The sequence below is a fragment of the Triticum aestivum genome, chromosome 6A (genome assembly GCF_018294505.1).
Source record: "Triticum aestivum cultivar Chinese Spring chromosome 6A, IWGSC CS RefSeq v2.1, whole genome shotgun sequence".
NCBI classification, from domain to species: domain Eukaryota; kingdom Viridiplantae; phylum Streptophyta; class Magnoliopsida; order Poales; family Poaceae; genus Triticum; species Triticum aestivum.
Genome location: NC_057809.1, coordinates 597,111,248 through 597,133,996, shown reverse-complemented (window position 1 = coordinate 597,133,996; position 22,749 = coordinate 597,111,248). Strand labels below are relative to the sequence as shown.

Genomic DNA, 22,749 nt, shown 5'->3' with positions numbered 1-22,749 from the left:
TTATTTGTTCCACGACAAACCATGGAATGTATGGAGCACATGGTATATACTATCCATTATTATTTCTCCAAAATCTGACAGACTCGCATATATGCACGCAGTCACCGATGAATATGTATGACACTATAATCACGAACTCTAAAGTTATACGAAAATCAACCTGTAGTCGAATGGTTAGAAGGATGATCTTACCCCCAACTCACTAGGGATCAAGCCTCTAGGTTTGACAACCCGTATGTCTCATGAAGGTTGTATGTGGGTGTGTGTGCGTGCATGTGTGTCGTTAGAGATTCAAGTTTATGTAAAGTTGCAGAAAAAAGCTTTTACGTACTCAATGTGACCTGAGTGGGGCATCTTGGAGGACGAGCTCAATGAAGCATGTTTCTTTCAGAAAAAAACAAGAATCACACTATGAAATTTTAAAAAATTATGAAAAAAATCTCTACATGTTCATATAGATGTATTCTACATGTGTGTAAAGTATGACGATGAAATATACTATGATGAAAGCTACACAAAAAGGGCAAATTCTTGTATTTTTAATAATGAAAAGTGTACGTATTGTTCGCCATTTTCAAAACACGAACATGTTCAAATTTTACACACATGTAGTATACGTCTGTATGAACATGTGTGATTGTTTTCAGGAATTTTGAAACTTCACAGTCTGATTTCTTTATTTTTTCAGAAAGACGGGCTCCATGAAGCTCGTCCTCCATTTTAGCATTTTTGACGTGACTTGTAGTATATAGTGATCGTAGGAATAGAGCTTATGTGTAGGCGGACCCATCCACCTGAATGATGAAATGGTATCTTCTCTCAAAAAAAAAACTACGGTCATACCCGCTGAAAACAAACATACAATTATATTATCTATTTTTTGTAGGCGGGATGAGGGAGGAGAGTATACAATTATTACAACTGTTACGGTGATTGGCGATTTTGTGAGCCGCCTATCCACCCTGATCTGACGGTGAGAAAATAGGAGTTACGAGGAGTTACAAAACTAAAATTACGGCAAATTATATGTAGCGGTGGGACCATTACAATATTTTAGTGGGACTGGTTGTTTTTTCCAAGGGTAAATTCATCACACAATAACCCGCGGTGCCCACATCGAACTCACGTATCTGCCTAGCCATCCGCGCTGCCGCGGGGATTATGGATCGCCGCCGCATGGCTCAGCCATGGCCACGTCGCCGCCGTCCGCCTCTGCCATGGCCGGCCTAGCGCTGCCGCCCATGTGCGCCATGACCGGCCCAGCGCCCCTGTCCACCTCCTCCATGGCTGCAATGGCGCCGCTGTCCACCTCCCCCATGTCCGCCTCAGCGCCGCCGCCTGCTTCCGCGGTTCCACCGTGCTCACCCCACTGCCGTTGTTTACCTTGACCATGGCCCCCAACAGCTCTTCCCATCACCAATCCATCCCCCTATCTTACCATTCCCATCGCTGGCAAGGTCCGCCATAAGAGGCGGACATGAATCCCCAAGATCAAGATCCAAGAGGACTAGGATGATTGCAGCGTCAGAGATGAATTTGTAACAATCTACAATAAGGTAAACCCCCTCTTCCAATTAGCATAAAAGCTTCAAGTTCTCCCCTTTGTTCTTCAATTAGCATATTCTCTGGATGGTCTGCAGCTTCGAGTAAAAAGTATAAACACATTAATGAGGTCTTGTTTCATTATGATAACAGAACACATAATCTGTCGAAGTAGGATGCAATATTTTCATTTGCTGAGTTGATGAATAAGCTTTAGTTCATCTTATACCAGAATGGCATGAATCATGACACTGATGTGCTTCCATGGCAAAAATAATTCTACAGCACTAGAAACTCCACATATGTGTACTACATAACAGGAGTAGGCCAGATAACAGGAGATACAAGAGGAATATTACAAGTGTTGAAAATTATCAGTAACTAGTAGGCGATTAGTTACTGTTAATTTTTGTAGAGTTTATATCACTAAATTCACAATTGTAGATCTAGCATAAAGATGGTTAGTATAAGAAGTAAAATCACTATTAGTTACTGTTCATGTACTCAAAATGTAAAAGAAATTACCACTAGAATTATCCGAAGAAAAATAATCTAAATCAAAAGGAAATGGTTGACTCCAAGGAAATAAGTGGTTAAAAGACAAGGAAATCATGTAGGTCGTAATCATGTACCTGTTTGTCTATCGTCGATTGCAACCAACCTAAACTTTCTGCATTGCGGTGTCATGCCCAACTAAATTCCACAACAAGCTAGCTTGAACTATCTCGATAGCTTGAATTGCAGAAGCAGTAGCAGTAGTGGTTAGTACTGAAGTTGATCTACTAGGATTATTTTATTGTTATGTCTTAAAATTTCTGGTGCCTCTCGCTTCATAAGAAAAGATTAAATCTTTCAGATATTACATTTTTATTTGGAAGCAACAAAATCATAGATTACAAAACTGAAGTGTAATCAACCTTTTCTTCTCAGCTAGTAGTTGAATGTAGCAGTATGGGAGTTAGTAATTGGATTATGTAGTTCACCTACCAGCAAGCACTCTTACATTTAGTTCGGTCACATTCTTTTGAATACTGGTAATTGAATGATACAGGACCGTGCTAATACAGACACGAAGGTATGTTCTTTTATTTACTTATTATTATTTTACCATTATGTCATCGACATATAAACAAAAACCATTTTATAACCGCAGCAGGATGAGCAGGCACAATACCATTATCAAGAAATTTGACTTGTACATTGTAAAATATTATCCATTCTCGGATGATAGTGGTGATGCCATGAATGAACATGTTGGTTATAATGCCAAGTTACTACATATTATATAAAACAAATGGCTACATCATTTCTATGTTGATCTAACTACCATTCTATGCTTTTGGACAGGGTATGTACGAACAAAATAGAAATTCATGTGAGTTCAGGGATAGGGGCGAGGGGGGCTCGGACGAAGATGGGTCATCGCCAAGAACGAAGAAACAAGCATTTAACAATCCCAGGGAGGCATTGACTTTTGGCAGCAATGGCGATCTTCTTTAGTAGCCTTTTACTTTTTGTTAATGTTTATTAAGCTTGGGAGCTGATCTGTTGCTCCAAACAGTGTTTATAATTTATCTCCAACCAATAAACAGTTCATTCAAGACATAATTGTGAGACTATTTTTACAAGAATATGCTTCCAACTTCAAAGTTTTGTTCAATTTTCAGATGATGGTTCGTTTGATGCCCACACACTAAATAGTGGCTTGTACTAATTTTCATCATTTCAACATTTTCAACATAAGGAATTCTACGGGCATGTGTTTTTCTCACTTATATCTACCACCTTCTCATTGCAATATCTTCCATGGTTTGGCTTTTATTTTTATAACATTGGAAATAAAAGAAATATCATAGCCAAAATTTCTTAATTTTATGACATTATGATAAAAATTTAGCTCATTTGGCGGCCCCCTTCTCCCTTGCGGGGCGCTAGGAAGCTTCGAGCCCGAGCCAGAGTGCCTTTGAGTTTTTGCGCTGAAGGCGCCTAGCATTGGACTCCTCCGTGGTTAGCGAATGCCGCGTGACCTCGCGAAGGAGTGCCTTCTCCGGGTCGACAAGGACCGAGCGTGCACACTGGCAGGAAGAGTTGGGCTCCACCATGGCCGCGCATGCTGGGCTGCCTTCGCCTCCAAATATGGCATGTGCATCCCCACGGGAGCCAAGAGCACGAGCACCCAGTGCTGCTTGGGCAGTGCTGGCAACGAAGGGGAAGGGGAGATGGCCGCCCTGCTCTAGGATCTGGAGCGGCGCAGAGCGGGACGGGCGAACACTGCCTGCATTGCATCAGTGTGACCCGGAGGAGCCGGCGGCGAATGAGACGGAGCTCGAGCTCCCGCCGGTGTCCAACCGCAAATGGTAGATGGTATTGCAGAGCAGGAGCTTCTCGTCGTCGGACACGTCGCTGCTAGAACCGGCATCCTGCTTCACGAGGTCATCCAAGTCCATGGGATCGGTTTCGCTGCCGGAGTCATGGCTAGACTTGGCCATGGTGAAGGAGGTGGAGAGATTGGGAGAGGAAGTGGAGAAGACATGAGGGGAGCGGAGAGGGCGAGAGGACTGAGAGTGACTATGGTTCGTCCGAGTGGGTGGGGTTTTTATGATGACGACAGTGGAAGCATGATGGGCCAGAGTGGGCCGGTTCGACATGGCGATGGTGCGCGGGCGCGTCTAGGCCGGATATGGAGACTGCCGATCAGTCCAGGCGTTTGGGCCGGTTTTAAGCAGCGTAGTTGGATGCGGTTTTTGCGACCAAGCAGTGACCAGGCAGCCCACCCAGACGTGTGGGGCGGGTATGGTGTCCAGATGCTCCAAGACACAAATAAGGAAGTCAGAGTTGTGTCTCAGGGAGCAAAAGAGCAAAAAAGGAAGTGAGTTTTGAGAGTGCTGGCGCATATGGAGCACTTGAATGCTACCCGTCTGTCTGGAAAATTACATATTCAGAATCTAACAAGTTCATGGATACATGGCGGAGTTAGAATAACTGTAACAAGTTCTCCAAAGGAATTACTAGTACACAATTAACTGTGACGCAGGGTTGAGGATAGTGCCTGTCAGGCGAGACAGACGTAGACGACGGTGCTGTGTGGCGATCCGGCGAGGCCATATGTAGACGATGGGTGGATGGAGACCATGTACCAGAGTAAGCATGAGTCAAACATGTGATCAGAACCACAAAGCTGGGCCCTGGAGCAGTCCTCATCACAATTACGAAATGGTTTTGTTCGTTCTCATCATCTTCAAGGAATTGCAGACGAGCACATGGGTTCACACTTTGAGAGTTTTTACATCCTCTCCTATTCCACATCAGTCTTCCAATTTGCCGATGCAGAAATCCTCAATGATGTCGAAGACTCATGTGCCATGCTGCAGGCTGAAATTGTGTCAACTTAGTATAGTTATGTGAAATATAGTTCTTAGTACAATGACATGCGAGCTTCACGTGCTCCTGAAAAGTATAATGGAATAGAAATACAAGTAGGAAAAGTCAGATCTAGCTCTCCATGTCAAAACTAGCCAATAAGAAACATCCACATAAGTGTTGTTATTTAAACTAAAATTTTCTCCTTTGAACAATCCATCAGCTAGAACTATAAATTTACTAAGGCAAATATGTATTGTCTTGTTTTGGATAACAACATCATGTACCAAGATATCATGGATATGGACCAGTAAATTTTTTCAGAGGGCAAACACACACAGTTTCAGTGATAACAGAAAATAAAATAGATGGGCACTAAATTACGAATATGAATCAAGTGATTTGAGTCGAAATTATGGATGAGAATAAGGCTCGGGAAATTGGCAGCACACCTTTTCCTTAAGCTGGTTGGAAGCTACATGTTCAAGTTTTACCAAGGTTGATTAACTTGAATTGTGGACATGCGAAAACATAATTAGAACTTTCGTTTGTAATCAGTATGGGGAAAATGACAACGCTTAAATATAACAGTTATATCAGAATACATATTACAATTCATAAAGTATAAGGTCCCAAATTCAAACCAGGCATACCTGAGCAGATGCCAGGATATGTGACAGTACCACTTCCAATATCTGATCCAGTTCATCCTACTACTGCAAGAACAAGTTCTCTGAGTGCAACATCCCCCACAACCCCATAAGTGGCATGGACGAACTAAAACAATAGCTCTTCAACCTACCAAACAAAAAGACCTCACAGGCGATGCAGCACATGTCGATAATAACTTTCACACCACACCACCAACGAAAGCACCCCAAGGACTAGGTGATTATGCTAAGTAGATGTTTCCATGATCTAGAGAAGTCATAAGCTTGCTCTCAGTATACTTATTTGATTTTCAGTAATAAAGCAAGCTAGATTTCAGATTTGGACTCTCACAACTACTCTAATCAGGTGCTGAAATCAATATATCTGAACTAAAGAGGATTACATTTTATCAAACATCCCCTAGCGCATAAACCATACATCTTCATCATATTGCAGGGGAGAGCTTAATTGTGAGCACAACCCAATACATGAGTATTCTTTTTTTCCTTGGAAAAGACATGAGTATGCTAATCACCACAGTAAGCATGAACATAATATGTTCAGATTTGTGAATAGGCAAAAAAAACAGAGTTGTAGTACTAGAGCGTATCGGCAAATGTATTCCTCTGAACTAACAGCTGGTTGGGCGTTGTTGAGTGGCAATCACACCATGGGACTGCCATCGCGCAAACATGAGGATTAGAAAAGCTAGTACAACACGCTTGCAGTTACCTGTAGTGGGAGGGAAGGTCGCCGGCGGCGCTGACTCAGGCAGTAGGGTATCCGACGTACGGTGGAGAGAGATCATCTGTCCATGGCGGCGGGTTGAGGGCGGTGGGGCAGCCGAGGCTTCGGTGCGCCGCGATGTACGACCTGCAGTACTGCCGGCCGGCCGGAACATTGACGGCAGGAGCGACACCAAGATAGCGGATTGCTGCTTCTCGCTTGGATCGGGTCCGCCGCACGGGGATGATCCGAACGGTGCACCGCTGTAACGCCCGGATAATTAGGCTACAGTAAAACTCTTCTAATGATGCCATGTCATCAGTGTTACTGTGGCTAACCAAGTGGTAGTTCAAAATCAGTGCTAATTCAAAATATGAATTAGTGACAAACACCCTAAGTTTTCAAAAGTCAAAGCGAAAATGTTCGGGGGTTGCCAAATATTGCACTGGTAATTATGGTGAAGCAAACACCATTTTATAAAATGCCTAAATGCCCTAAAACTAAATAAAACAGAAAGGGAAAATAAATAAAAGAAAGAAATTACAAAAAAAAAACAAAAAAGGGGGGGAAGCCCCCTGGACCAGGCAGCCCAACCCACCCGCACGGCCACCGCCCAACCCCCTGGCCCGCAGCCAGCCTGGCCGGCCCAGCCGGCCCAGCTCCCGCACCGCGTCCCCTTCCCCTGTTCCCCCGACCCGGGTCGGAACAGGGCGCGTCCCAACCGAACCCCCCTCGCCGGCGACGAGACGAGGGGATAAGGTCGCCACGCCGCGCCTCCTCGGTTCCTCCTCCCACTCGCCCCCCCACTCTCGCCTCGGTCCCTGCACTCCCCCCTCCAGATCCACCGCACCTCGCCCCCTCGTTCCCCACGGCAACCGAGCGCCACCATGGCCTCGCCGCCGTAGTACTTGCGGCCACCGCGACCTCCACGCCCTTCCGACGCGTCCGCACGCTCCGCCTCCCTCGACTACGCCTCCACGTCAAGACGCAGGACGCCGAGCACTATCGAACGCTGCCCCAACCTCGTCTTCTTCCTCGGATCCCCGACGCATCTCCGGCGAGCGCCGTCGACTCTCCGGCTAGTAAACTCCCAAGGGCCATCTTGCGTGCCGCACGGTGAGCTTCTCCTCCCCCTGCTGCTCTTCGTTGGCCCCCTAGCGCTCTGTAGCCAGCCGCCGCCATTGCCGAGGCTCTGGTCGCCACGGCGTACCTCGCCGCCGTCGTCACGCACGCCCGAACTCGCCGTTGCACTCCTGGGGTTCCTAGGAGCCCAACACGCCCGCGCAATAGCCTTCCCGTGCCTACTAGCGCGTTTCTCGTCGGGAACCCGACCGCGCCGCCGCCTGCGCGCCTCGCCGGCGCCCTTCCGGTGACCAAATGGTCACGGGGCCGAGCCCTTTGTGCTCTGCGTGTCGCGCAGGTCCACCCTAGCCTTCCCATTCGCCCCGAAGCGCGCTGTGTCGCCATCTTCATTTCACGCCCGAACCACCTCGCCGCCGACGAGCTCGTGGCACTCGACTCCGGCCACCACCGCCTCTACAACCACCCCCACTCACTCCGCCGTCGTCTTGCCGTTCGAACGCGACCGGTCCCGCTCGATTTGGTGCCCTATGGGCGAAACCCGCCACTCTCCCGAGTTGCGCCGCCGCGGAAACGGACTCGCCGGCGTCTAAACGCCGGCCGGCTGATGTGGCATGCGTGGGGTCCACCCCCTGGGTCACTGCCTGTGGGCCTGGGTGCCCCAACTGGCCAAGTTGACCGGGTCAACTACGCTGATGTGGCAGCTACTGCCACTGGCATGCGGGCCCGCGAGAGTTAAAACATTTTGTAAATAGATAAAATGCTAATTATTTCATTAATTAATTTAATTAACTAAACAGTCACTGACTACTGGGTCCCACCCACTAATTAACCCAATTATTAGTCTAAAACCCCCTTGTTATTACCCTGTCAATGACATGTGGGTCCCACTGGACCCACCTGTCTGGTTTGACTGGTCAACCGACCAGTTGACCTGCTGACATCACTCTGATGTCATGCCTACGTCATCACACACTGTTTTGGATAATGTTGATTTAAATTAATTAAATAAATTCCAGAAAATGATTAAATCTTTAGAAAATCATATCTTTTAATCCGTAACTCGGATGAAAATACTTTCTACATGAAAGTTGCCCAGAAAAATCCGACGAATCCGGATACGCAGTCCGTTCGTCCGCCACACACCCCTAACCTACCGAACTCGCAACTTTCCCCCTCCGCCTCCTCTGTCCAAAAACGCGAAACACCGGGAATACTTTCCCGGATGTTTCCCCCCCTTCGTCGGTATCACCTACTACCGCGATTGGGCACACCTAGCATCGTTACTTGTCATGTCATGCATCGATATGCATTTGTTACCACGAGACCGACGCTGCTGCTGCCCAGTTCGACTACGGAGTTGACGACCCCTCCTTCTTGCCAGAGCAACCAGGCAAGCCCCCCCCCCCTTGATCACCAGATATCGCCTACTCTTCTCTATACTGCTTGCATTAGAGTAGTGTAGCATGTTACTACTTTCCGTTAATCCTATTCTGATGCATAGCCTGACATTGTTGCTACATCTGTTGATACCTTACCTGCAATCCTAAATACTTAGTATAGGATGCTAGTTTATCATTATTGGCCCTACATTCTTGTCAGTCTGCCTTGCTATACTATTGGGCCGTGATCACTCGGGAGGTGATCACGGGTATATACTATACATACATACATACTATACAGATGGTGACTAAAGTCGGGTCAGCTCAAAGAGTACCCGCGAGTGATTCACGGATTGGGGGCTGAAAGGACCTTTGTCCCGACGGCCCTCTGTGTGGATCTTTGTGGCGGAGCGACAGGGCAGGTTGAGACCGCCTAGGAGAGAGGTGGGCCTGGCCCTGTTCGGCGTTCGCGGACACTTAACATGCTTTTCGAGATCTTGGTATTTGATCTGAGTTGGCTACGAGCCTATACGCACTAACCAACTACGTGGGAAAGATATGGGCACTCGGCGTCGTGGTATCAGCCGAAGCACTTCAGACGTCAGCGACGGAGCGGCGCGCGCCGAATTGGACTGGAACGCCACTAGGCTAGGTCTGCTTTCGGCCGCCCACGCAACGTGCAGGTGTGCTCAGGGCGATGGGCCCAGACCCCTGCGCGCTTAGGTTTAGACCGGCGTGCTGGCCTCTCTGTTATGCCTAGGTGGGGCTGCGACATGTTGATCTTCCGCGGCCGGGCATGACCCAGGAAAGTGTGTCCGGCCAAATGGGATCAAGCGTGTTGGGTAAGTTGGTGCACCCCTGCAGGGAAGTTAATCTATTCGAATAGCCGTGATCTTCGGTAACAGGACGACTTGGAGTTGTACCTTGACCTTATGACAACTAGAACCGGATACTTAATAAAACACACCCTTCCAAGTTCCACAGACAACCCGGTGATCGCTTTTCTACAGGGCGACGAGGAGAGGATCGCCGGGTAGGTTTATGCTATGAGATGCTGCTTGGAGATGCTACTTGAAGATGCTACTTGGAGGACTTCAATCTACTCTCTTCTACATGCTGCAAGACGGAGGCTGCCAGAAGCGTAGTCTTCGACAGGATTAGCTATCCCCCTCTTATTCTGGCATTCTGCAGTTCAGTCCACCGATATGGCCTCCTTACTCATATACCCATGCATATGTAGTGTAGTTCCTTGCTTGCGAGTACTTTGGATGAGTACTCATGGTTGCTTTCTCCCCCCTTTTTCCCCCTTTCCTTTCTTTCTGGTTGTCGCAACCAGATGCTGGAGCCCAGGAGCCAGACGCCACCGTCGACGACAACTCCTACTACACTGGAGGTGCCTACTACTACGTGCAGCCCGCTGACGACGACCTGGAGTAGTTTAGGAGGATCCCAGGCAGGAGGCCTGCGCCTCTTTCGATCTGTATCCCAGTTTGTTCTAGCCTTCTTAAGGCAGACTTGTTTAGCTTATGTCTGTGCTCAGACTTTGTTGCTTCCGCTGACTCGTCTATGATCGAGCACTTGTATTCGAGCCCTCGAGGCCCCTGGCTTGTATTATGATGCTTGTATGACTTTTTTATTTGTAGAGTTGTGTTGTGATATCTTCCCGTGAGTCCCTGATCTTGATCGTACACATTTGCGTGCATGATTAGTGTACGAATGAATCGGGGGCGTCACAAGTTGGTATCAGAGCCGACTGCCTGTAGGAATCCCCCTTCCACACTCCTTGGCCGAAGTCGAGTCTAGTCACTACAAAACTTTTACTAACATGGCTGTGAGCCTTACGGGCCCACATCGCCATTGGGTGGTACTAGGATCTTTTACTCCTCGACCTTTACTCTGGGACTCTGAATTCTTTTCTACTCGGGTTAAACGAATTTACTAACTATCACTAGGATCCCGTGACCCCATTCACCCCAAAGTTGGATAAAGCCATAGTATTCTTTAGAATAGTATTTTGGACGATTTCCACACTGTCATTGACTCCCTTGAAACATCTTTGTTTTCAGATGGAACCCACGAGGCAGGTCGTCCGCCACACGATGGTCATTGGTGCCTCGGGATCACCTGCCGTGCTAGCTGAGATGATGACCTATCTGGGTTATCGCTGGCACCCTGAGTACACCGTCTTTGAGGAGTACCAGGACTTTAACCAGGAGCAGTACCGAGCCATCGTCCACCTCTACTCTCGGGAGTATGACTCCACTACTGTGCTACACACCGCACATGGTGTTGGGGTGACTATCGATATGGCAGTCCATGATGTTGCTCATGCTGCTCTAACACGTCTTCGTGGAGAGTATCAGGCATTGGACACTTCCCCTTTCAGGCACATTCCTATCGCATCTGACGTTGGTGCGGAGGGATACTACACTGCCGCCTACTCCACCGTCACCCGAGAGCCCTTCCACCATCAGCGCCTAGTTCTGCATGCTGATGGGCTGGACCGAGCTAACAGAGCTCTTCGCCACGAGTTGTACACCACTCGTCAGCACCTTTACAGGGCTCTGACGCTGTTGCACCCCTTTGTCCGGTCTGGACAGCTGCCGCGTTCTGCGATCTGCCTAGCCAGGACCGTGATGCCCCACGGTGTCGGATGGCCAGAGGTGGGAGGCTACTCTCCCGCACTTGGTCCTCTTCTGCCACCTGAGCATCGGGTTCTACACCATAGTATCCGCGGCCCCCCAGGCCACTGACGTGGGGGACTATCTGTTGCCTCACTACCAGCTGTCAGGTTACAGCTACCTTCACAGTACCTTCTGGGACTGATGTAGTCTTGCTCATTAGTATTAGATGCATTCGCGAGCCTGCGTGCCGCCTATAATGACTTAATCTATGTACTGAGCTCTGTGTACTGAGCTCTATGTCCGATCCCTTTTGTAAGTTATGCCGACTATCTATGTGGTATCTGTCGTGCTCCTTTCATTATGCATGTTTCATCATGAATGACTCTTGTCTATGCAAATTTCTTAATACTGAACTACCCCTGTTATATATTAACAGGATTGTTAGACCAGCTGGTCGTGGTCGTGGTGGCAACTTCCCACCACCGCCTGAGTACATGGCTGGTATGATCCAATAGTTTGAGATGAACCGCCAGTTCATGGAGAACATGATGGCTCAGTTTCCTCGCTCCAATATGAACCAGCAGTCAAACACAACCACTCTGCAGGATTTCATACGCCTCAACCCAAGTGTGTACCGCAGCTCAACCCAGCCGCTGGATGCTGATGACTGGCTCCGTGACATCACCTATGAGATGGAGTCTGCTGATGTAGCCCCTGCCAGCTATGTCACTTTTGCTTCCTTCTTTCTAAAGGGACCCGCAGCGCAATGGCGGGATAGCCACAGGCGTACTCTGCCAGTTGGGACAATCATCTCCTGGCCAGACTTTCAGGCTGCCTTCCGTGCCCGCTTCATTCCTCAGGGAATCATGGACAGGAAGAAGCGTGAGTTCCGCAACCTCACACAGGGCAACAAAACTGTGGAAGCTTATCAGCGGGAGTTTCTGGACTTATCCCGCTATGCTGAAGAAGACATTGCAACTGATGCTCGCAGACAGGAGAAGTTCCGTGAAGGCCTTCAAGCTGACATCAAGCTCGCACTTCTAGTGCATGACTTTGCCGATTTCGCCACCTTAGTGAACAAGGCCATCAATGTCGAGACTGGTCTGCAAGAACACCAGAGCTCTCAAAGGCGCAACCGTGACACGGGCTCATCTTCGGGCCCGCCCTCACAGAAGCGTAAGATATGGATCCCGAACAGCATGTACCGTCCAAATGCACCTGCCCAAGGCAGTCTTATGCTGCACCTCGTCTGCCGGCTGCTCCAACTAGGCAGCCAAGGCTTCCAGCTCCACCACCCCGAGCTCTTGCTCCCACTCCCAATAATGGTCTGTGCTTCAGGTGTGGTCAGCCAGGACACCGTGCTCGGGAATGCAACCAGAACCAGAATCAACTGGCCCTTCCAGCAGCCGGTCGTGGTAACAACCAGCCCCGCAACAACTATGCCAAGTCCTATGGTCGTGTTCATGCCAACCACGTTGATCTGAACGAAGCTCAAGACCAGCCTGCTACTGTGATGGGTACACTCCTCGTAAATTCAGTACCTACATCTGTTTTATTCGATACAGGTGCATCGCATTCATTCATGTCAGAAGATTTTGCATGCTTGCACGACATTAAATGTGAGGACATGAATGCTTCACTATTAGTACACACTCCTGCGGGCCAATGTCGAACCTCCATGATTTGCAACGACGTCCCTGTAGAAATCGAAGGACTGGAATTCCTTGTCTCTCCCATCGTACTGAAGTCCTGTAGCATTGATCTCATTCTGGGAATGAATTGGTTAAAAGCGCATACTGCTTCTATCGTTTGCGCCACCAAGACCGTCCATCTGCTACACCCTTCTGATGAAATAATAAGCTACAATGCCCATCTGGTTAAGAATGCCGAGGTAAGGCTCTATGCATTGAATGCATTGAACGCCGCACCACTCGAGGGCATTGAAAACATTCCCGTCGTGCGTGACTTCCTCGACGTCTTTCCAGAAGAACTCCCAGGGATTCCCCCGGCTAGAGCTGTCGAATTCGTCATCGACTTGAAACCAGGCACCACTCCTATAGCCAAGCGACCCTACAAGATGCCGCCACATGAACTCCTTGAGCTTAAGGAGGAAATCGATAAATCTCTTCGAAGTGGTTTCATTCGCCCAAGTTGCTCTCCTTGGGGAGCACCTTCTCTCTTTGTCAAGAAGAAAGATGGGACAAACCGATTGGTCCAAGACTACCGTCCTATAAATCAAGCTACCATTCAGAATAAGTATCCTCTTCCTCGGATCAATGATCTGTATGATCAACTAGCTGGTTCATCAGTGTTCTCTAAACTTGACTTGAGGTTGGGTTACCACCAGATCCGTGTTCGTGAGGAGGATATCCCCAAGACCGCCTTTGTGACTCGTTATGGTTCATACGAGTACACCGTCATGTCTTTCGGCTTAACCAATGCTCCAGCCACCTTCTCTCGCCTGATGAACTATATATTCATGGATTACCTCGACAAGTTCGTCGTGGTTTATCTGGATGATATCCTGATATTTTCCAAGAATGAAGAAGAACATGCTGAACATCTTCGTCTTGTGCTGGAAAAGCTACGAGAGCATCAGCTATATGCCAAGTTCTCCAAGTGTGAATTCTGGCTTCCCGAAGTAACCTATCTTGGGCATGTCATCTCTAAGGATGGTATTGCCGTCAACCCTGAACGAGTTCAGGCTATTCTTGATTGGACTCCTCCGAAGAACGTTAAGCAAGTCAGAAGTTTTCTCGGTCTCGCCAGCTATTGCCGTCGATTCATCGAGAACTTCTCCAAGATTACCAGGCCTCTGACTAACCTGTTGCATAAGGGCGTCAAGTTCCAATGGACAGATAAATGTCAGGAAAGTTTCCAGGCACTCAAAGACAAGTTGACTTCTGCCCCAGTACTAGCTCCTCCGGATACTAAGAAGGACTTCGTCATTTACTGTGACGCTTCACGTCAAGGCTTAGGCGCTGTACTAATGCAAGAGCGCAAAGTGATTGCTTATGCCTCTCGTCAATTGCGCCCTCACAAAGAGAACTACCCAGTTCACGACCTCGAGCTTGCTGCTGTCATTCATGCACTGAAGCAGTGGCGACATTACCTTCTCGGTAATCATTGCGAGATCTTCACTGACCATCAAAGTCTGAAGTATCTGTTTACCCAGCCAGACCTGAACCTCTGTCAGCAACGATGGATGGAGATTGTCGCAGACTTTGACTTGGGTATTTCCTATACACCAGGCAAGGCTAATGTAATGGCTGATGCCTTGAGCCGCAAGTCTTACTGCAACCACCTCCAGATTCACAAGGTTCAGCCCTCACTTGTTGAAGAATTCAGAAAGCTGAACCTCCATATTGTTCCTCCGGGTGCACTCGCTCCCCCTCCTCCGGAGTTACGCAAGATGAACCTCCATGTTGTTTCCAGGGGTTCTCTCAATACCCTGTTTGCGAAACCAGATCTTGTGGACACCATCAAATGGATACAGAAATGTGACGATGAAGTCGAGAGGATTAAACGTTATCTCGCAGAAGGAAAGCCCTCATTCTTCACTGTGGATGACGCAGGCACCCTATTCTTCAAAGGTCGCCTAGTGGTACCGAGTAAGAGGGAAAACCTGAATCTGACTCCAAAAGTTATGAAAGAGGCTCATGATACGCCTTTGTCTATTCATCCCGGTAGCAGCAAGATGTACCAAGACATTCGTCAGAGATTCTGGTGGTCTAATATGAAGTGAGACATTGCTCGTTATGTTGCTGAATGTGACGTTTGCTGTCGTATCAAAGCAGAACATCAAAGGCCTGCTGGAACTCTACAACCTATCTCTATTCCTGAATGGAAATGGGACCATGTTGAAATGGACTTTGTTACTGGATTTCCCAAATCGCAGAAAGGTAATGATGCTATTCTTGTCGTCATTGACCGGCTTTCTAAAGTTGCACATTTTTTGGCAGTCAAAGAAACGATCACTGCTAGTCAGCTTGCAACGCTCTACATGTCCAGAATTGTTTCACTTCACGGTATTCCACTGGTTATCAGTTCGGACCGTGGCAGCTTATTCACTTCAAGATTCTGGGCAAGTTTTCAAGAAGCTATGGGTACTCACTTATCTTTCAGTACTGCGTTTCATCCGCAGTCACAAGGGCAAGTTGAACGTGTCAACCAAGTTCTCGAAGACATGCTTCGAGCTTGTGTTATTTCCTTCGGCAAGAAATGGGAGGAATCTCTCCCGTATGCTGAGTTCTCTTATAATAATAGCTATCAAGCTAGTCTGAAGATGGCCCCCTTCGAAGTGTTATATGGACGAAAGTGCCGAACCCCTCTGAACTGGTCAGAAACTGGGGAACGTCCACTCTTTGGTCCGGATATTATCCAACATGCAGAAGAGCAAGTCCGCATTATTCGCGAGAATCTCAAGACTGCTCAGTCACACCAAAAGAGTAATTATGACCGTCATCATAAAGACATGGTCTATCAACTTGGCGAAAAGGCCTATCTTCGAGTTACACCAATGAAGGGTGCTCACCGCTTCGGGATCAAGGGCAAGCTAGCTCCTCGCTATATTGGCCCATTCACTATTCTCGAGAGGCGTGGAAAAGTGGCATATCAACTGGAGCTTCCGTCGAACCTTTCTCAGGTTCACGATGTGGTCCACGTGTCGCAGCTCCGTCGCTGCTTCAAGGACCCAATCCGAGCAGTGGATCATGAAGTTCTCGAATTGCAACAGGACCTCTCCTATAAAGAGCATCCGGTCCGCATTCTCGACCAAGCTAAACGCCGCACACGCCAGAAGGCGATCAAGTTCCTCAAAGTCCAGTGGTCGCACCATTCTGAAGATGAAGCCACTTGGGAACGTGAGGATCGCCTGCGTGATGAATACCCCGCACTGTTTCCTTCTACCTCCTAAATCTCGGGACGAAATTTCTTGCAGTGGAGGAGATTTGTAACGCCCGGATAATTAGGCTACAGTAAAACTCTTCTAATGATGCCATGTCATCAGTGTTACTGTGGCTAACCAAGTGGTAGTTCAAAATCAGTGCTAATTCAAAATATGAATTAGTGACAAACACCCTAAGTTTTCAAAAGTCAAAGCGAAAATGTTCGGGGGTTGCCAAATATTGCACTGGTAATTATGGTGAAGCAAACACCATTTTATAAAATGCCTAAATGCCCTAAAACTAAATAAAACAGAAAGGGAAAATAAATAAAAGAAAGAAATTACAAAAAAAACAAAAAAGGGGGGAAGCCCCCTGGACCAGGCAGCCCAACCCACCCGCACGGCCACCGCCCAACCCCCTGGCCCGCAGCCAGCCTGGCCGGCCCAGCCGGCCCAGCTCCCGCACCGCATCCCCTTCCCCTGTTCCCCCGACCCGGGTCGGAACAGGGCGCGTCCCAACCGAACCCCCCTCGCCGGCGACGAGACGAGGGGATAAGGTCGCCACGCCGCGCCTCCTCGGTTCCTCCTCCCACTCGCCCCCCCCCCACTCTCGCCTCGGTCCCTGCACTCCCCCCTCCAGATCCACCGCACCTCGCCCCCTCGTTCCCCACGGCAACCGAGCACCACCATGGCCTCGGCGCCGTAGTACTCGCGGCCATCGCGACCTTCACGCCCTTCCGACGCATCCGCATGCTCCGCCTCCCTCGACTACGCCTCCACGTCAAGACGCAGGACGCCGAGCACTATCGAGCGCTGCCCCAACCTCGTCTTCTTCCTCGGATCCCCGATGCATCTCCGACGAGCGCCGTCGACTCTCCGGCTACTAAACTCCCAAGGGCCATCTTGCGTGCCGCACGGTGAGCTTCTCCTCCCCCTGCTGCTCTTCGTTGGCCCCCTAGCGCTCTGTAGCCAGCCGCCGCCATTGCCGAGGCTCTGGTCGCCACGGCGTACCTCGCCGCCGTCGTCACGCACGCCCGAACTCGCCTTTGCACTCCTGGGGTTCCTAGGAGCCCAACGCGCCCGCGCAATAGCCTTCCCGTGCCTGCTAGCGCGTTTCTCGCCGGGAACCCGACCACGCCGCCGCCTGCGCGCGTCGCCGGCGCCCTTCCGGTGACCAAATGGTCACGGGGCCGAGCCCTTTGTGCTCTGCGTGTCGCGCAGGTCCACCCTAGCCTTCCCATTCGCCCCGAAGCGCGCTGTGTCACCATCTTCATTTCACGCCCGAACCACCTCGCCGCCGACGAGCTCGTGGCGCTCGACTCCGGCCACCACCGCCTCTACAACCACCCCCACTCACTCCGCCGTCGTCTTGCCGTTCGAACGCGACCGGTCCCGCTCGATTTGGTGCCCTATGGGCGAAACCCGCCACTCTCCCGAGCCGCGCCGCCGCGGAAACGGACTCGCCGGCGTCTAAACGCCGGCCGGCTGATGTGGCATGCGTGGGGTCCACCCCCTGGGTCACTGCCTGTGGGCCTGGGTGCCCCAACTGGCCAAGTTGACCGGGTCAACTACGCTGATGTGGCACCTACTGCCACTGACACGCGGGCCCACGAGAGTTAAAACATTTTGTAAATAGATAAAATGCTAATTATTTCATTAATTAATTTAATTAACTAAACAATCACTGACTACTGTGTCCCACCCACTAATTAACCCAATTATTAGTCTAAAACCCCCTTGTTATTACCCTGTCAATGACATGTGGGTCCCACTGGACCCACCTGTCTGGTTTGACTGGTCAACCGACCAGTTGACCTGCTGACATCACTCTGATGTCATGCCTACGTCATCACACACTGTTTTGGATAATGTTGATTTAAATTAATTAAATAAATTCCAGAAAATGATTAAATCTTTAGAAAATCATATCTTTTAATCCGTAACTCGGATGAAAATACTTTCTACATGAAAGTTGCTCAGAAAAATCTGACGAATCCGGATACGCAGTCCGTTCGTCCGCCACACACCCCTAACCTACCGAACTCGCAACTTTCCCCCTCCGCCTCCTGTGTCCAAAAACGCGAAACACCGGGAATACTTTCCCGGATGTTTCCCCCCCTTCGTCGGTATCACCTACTACCGCGATTGGGCACACCTAGCATTGTTACTTGTCATGTCATGCATCGATATGCATTTGTTTGCATTGTATTCATTGTTTCTCCCCTCTCTTCTCTCCGGTAGACCACGAGACCGACGCTGCTGCTGCCCAGTTCGACTACGGAGTTGACGAGATCTTGGTATTTGATCTGAGTTGGCTACGAGCCTATACGCACTAACCAACTACGTGGGAAAGATATGTGCACTCGGCGTCGTGGTATCAGCCGAAGCACTTCAGACGTCAGCGACGGAGCGGCGCGCGCCGAATTGGACTGGAACGCCACTAGGCTAGGTCTGCTTTCGGCCACCCACGCAACGTGCAGGTGTGCTCAGGGCGATGGGCCCAGACCCCTGCGCGCTTAGGTTTAGACCGGCGTGCTGGCCTCTCTGTTGTGCCTAGGTGGGGCTGCGACATGTTGATCTTCCGCGGCCGGGCATGACCCAGGAAAGTGTGTCCGGCCAAATGGGATCAAGCGTGTTGGGTAAGTTGGTGCACCCCTGCAGGGAAGTTAATCTATTCGAATAGCCGTGATCTTCGGTAACAGGACGACTTGGAGTTGTACCTTGACCTTATGACAACTAGAACCGGATACTTAATAAAACACACCCTTCCAAGTTCCACAGACAACCCGGTGATCGCTTTTCTACAGGGCGACGAGGAGAGGATCGCCGGGTAGGTTTATGCTATGCGATGCTGCTTGGAGATGCTACTTGAAGATGCTACTTGGAGGACTTCAATCTACTCTCTTCTACATGCTGCAAGACGGAGGCTGCCAGAAGCGTAGTCTTCGACAGGATTAGCTATCCCCCTCTTATTCTGGCATTCTGCAGTTCAGTCCACCGATATGGCCTCCTTACTCATATACCCATGCATATGTAGTGTAGTTCCTTGCTTGCGAGTACTTTGGATGAGTACTCACGGTTGCTTTCTCCCCCCTTTTTCCCCCTTTCCTTTCTTTCTGGTTGTCGCAACCAGATGCTGGAGCCCAGGAGCCAGACGCCACCGTCGACGACGACCCCTACTACACTGGAGGTGCCTACTACTACGTGCAGCCCGCTGACGACGACCTGGAGTAGTTTAGGAGGATCCCAGGCAGGAGGCCTGCGCCTCTTTCGATCTGTATCCCAGTTTGTGCTAGCCTTCTTAAGGCAGACTTGTTTAGCTTATGTCTGTGCTCAGACTTTGTTGCTTCCGCTGACTCGTCTATGATCGAGCACTTGTATTCGAGCCCTCGAGGCCCCTGGCTTGTATTATGATGCTTGTATGACTTTTTTATTTGTAGAGTTGTATTGTGATATCTTCCTGTGTGTCCCTGATCTTGATCGTACACATTTGCGTGCATGATTAGTGTACGATTGAATCGGGGGCGTCACAACCGCCTAGCCATCTACGAGCGGGATGTGCGGCAGCGGCTATGCGAGGAGAATTGGATCGTGGAGATGGCCTCTGAACGTGCCGTAAGGAACGGAAACGGACAAGAGATTCGGTTACTATTATACCCTTTTATAGAAAAAAGAATTTTTTAAATGATTTTTCGAGATCCAATGGCCAGAAAAAATCAGAGTAGGAATTACATGAAATTACAAATCGTAACTCTACAATCACCGTCAAAGAGCTCTACAATTATACTTCCTTCGTTCTTAATTACTTGTCGTGGAAACGGATGTGTCTAAATACATACATTTATATCTTTTTTGCGGCAAGTAATCCGGGATGACGGGAGTATATGCGTTTTCTAACAACTCTATAAAATTCTGCGAGTATAGGGACAAACGCAGTATGATCGGGAGATCCACGATAATACACCGAACTGGGAGATCAACTACATTTTTTGAGGGGTGGGAGATCAAGGCAGAAATCACATATTTGACCTGAGGGCCAAATCAAATCACAAATTGACCTTGTTCCGAAAAAAATTCACTATGCTGACCCTTTCGTGTGGCGCCCGACAGCTGGGCGCCACACACTACTATGCAGTGCCTCTCTCTTGGGCGTCGCACCTCCTGCCAGTGTGGCAGTCCTGGTCCAGTTGCGGCCCCACAGACAGCACTGCAGCGCCTCAGGCTTAGGCGCCACACTTGTAATGTGCAGCGCCTAGTTCTTGGGCGCTGCACAGGCTATGTTCCACTTAGGCTGGCCCCACCCTCTCTCCCATCCCACCCCCACCCCACACACCCCACCCCACACAAACCCTTAGCCTTGCGCCCCTCCTCTCTTCCCCTCTCCCCCCTCTCAAATCCTTCTCAAATCTTTCAAATCCGAAGTATTTGACCGTGGATTTCGAAGCCAACCCCTCCCTTAAGGTAATCTCCTTCGATCCCCTCGTTTTCATCCATAGGAATTGTCACATTTGCTCAAATCATGCTACTTTGGGGAAACCCTAGTTTTGGCTTGGATTTGCAAATTTGTATTGAATCATGTTATGTTTCTTTGCTAATTTGGGTTGGTTAGGCTTTCATAGTATGCTAGGGTTAGGGTTATGTGTGTTTGATGTTGGTGTTAGGGTTATGCTATGGTTAGGGTTGTGGTTATTGTTAAGTGGGGGTTAGGGTTATTAATTCATATATATGTTATGGCATATGTATTTTGTGCAAATATTTTTGTTAAGTACTTACTTGATATATGTGTTTTTTTATTATTATAGGGATGGGGAGAACATGTGTTTATGTTCATCATGTGGATAAAGAGGCCTTTTTGAAAGGCAATGTTGAGCCGGACCCGGATGAGCTTGACATGGTGTTTGAGAGTAGTCCAAGCTATGCGGAGCTCTTGGACCAAGTGACGTTGTTGAGTTCGAGGGAAGGCATAATGTTGGTTTTGGAATGCACATCCGTTGGAAGATAATGCGTGTGAACTCCGAGCAACGTTGGGTTGCATACAAGAAGACGATTGCCGAATCTCTAGATAGGGCTCTTGAGTTATTTGCCTCCAAGAAGGTTGAGTCTACTTTGAATTTGGACTTGAATCGGAACCCCTCCCCGTTGGTTGCTAGCACTCCACCACCCATGAACCAAGATCAAATGAGTGAACCTCATTTCACGCAACAAGATTGGCCAACATTGAGCCCGACTCCAAACAACCAAAATGAAGGTTTTGAAGAGGAGAATGATGAGTACGAGGAAGATGACAACGAAGTTGATCTCCATGACAACAATGTGGGTGATCTCGACCAATATCATGTGCAAGAGACAATGGACCAATCCATCCATTTTTCCCGTGCATATGCATCGGACTCGGATGACGATGGTCCCGATGAAGAAGTTGATGAGGAGGGGTTCACACCGAAGGAGGCCCAAGCATTCAAGAAGGTATTCGGGCGGGATCACAAGACACCATTGTTCAAGGATCTTAGTCTCGCGGATGAAGCCGTTGTGGATGGTAGCAAATGCATATCTCTTGGAGCTAGGCCAAGTTCTCAACGTGATTTGGAAGACAACGAGAACGGGATATATCCCGGTTGTGAGTTTCAATCCTTCTTCGAATTGAAGATGTGGCTCGACAACTACTCGGTTACGCATTATCGTCCACATAAAGTGGCCAACTCGGACGTCAATGTGCGTTACACGGTCAAATGTGAAGTGCCAAGTTGTTCATGGATTGTGCGTGCAAGGCCATGGAAAGGAGGTCCCACTTGGCGCATAGTGAGTTGTCTATCAAATCACATGTGCCGGCACAAGAATGCGGATGGCAAGCTTGTGTACCAACAACACAGACAATTCACGTCCGAGTTCATCGCTTATAGGCTTTTCAACCAAATATCCACACTTCCAACAATGAGCATCAAGAGTGTCATTGACCTTGTGAAAGCCATCTTTCATTACAAGATGAAGTACGACAAGGCATGGAAGGCAAAGCAAGCCGCATTCAACAAGTTGTATGGCAATTGGGAGGAAGCATACAACCGACTCCCTAGGTTGTTGTTAGCTATGGAAACCACAAGCCCAGACATGGTTCACGTGGTTGAGCCTCATGGGCACCAAACATTGATTCACAATGGGAGGACCGTCCGAATATTTGGCCGTGCATTTTGGGCCTTTGAGCAATGCGTGAGGGCTTTTGAGCATTGTCGGCCCGTCATCGCCATTAATGGCACGTTCTTGACCGTACAATATAAGGGCAGTTTATTGGTTGCAATAGCAAGTGATGCTAATAACCGGGTGTTGCCTTTGGCTTTCGCTTTGGTTGAGGTGGAGAACAATGATAACTGGGAGTGGTTCTTGCGTCAATTGAGAACAAGGGTATTACCGGCTGAAAGGGAAATTTGTGTCATATCGGATCGCCATCCAGGAATTCTAAATGCGGTGGTGGTTGACATTCCCGGACATAGAAAGTTGCACCATC

The 22,749-nt window shown here is 48.9% G+C and overlaps 1 long non-coding RNA gene across 1 annotated transcript; it reads right to left on the bottom strand.

Annotated features, from left to right (window-relative positions):
- Positions 1-4,586: 4,586 nt before the first annotated feature.
- On the bottom strand, positions 4,587-6,524 carry LOC123131228 (uncharacterized). The gene is made up of 3 exons (XR_006464105.1): positions 6,286-6,524; positions 5,556-5,618; positions 4,587-4,914 (listed from the first exon to the last, which is right to left on the bottom strand). It is a non-coding gene; the product is annotated as an uncharacterized lncRNA (long non-coding RNA).
- Positions 6,525-22,749: the final 16,225 nt, after the last annotated feature.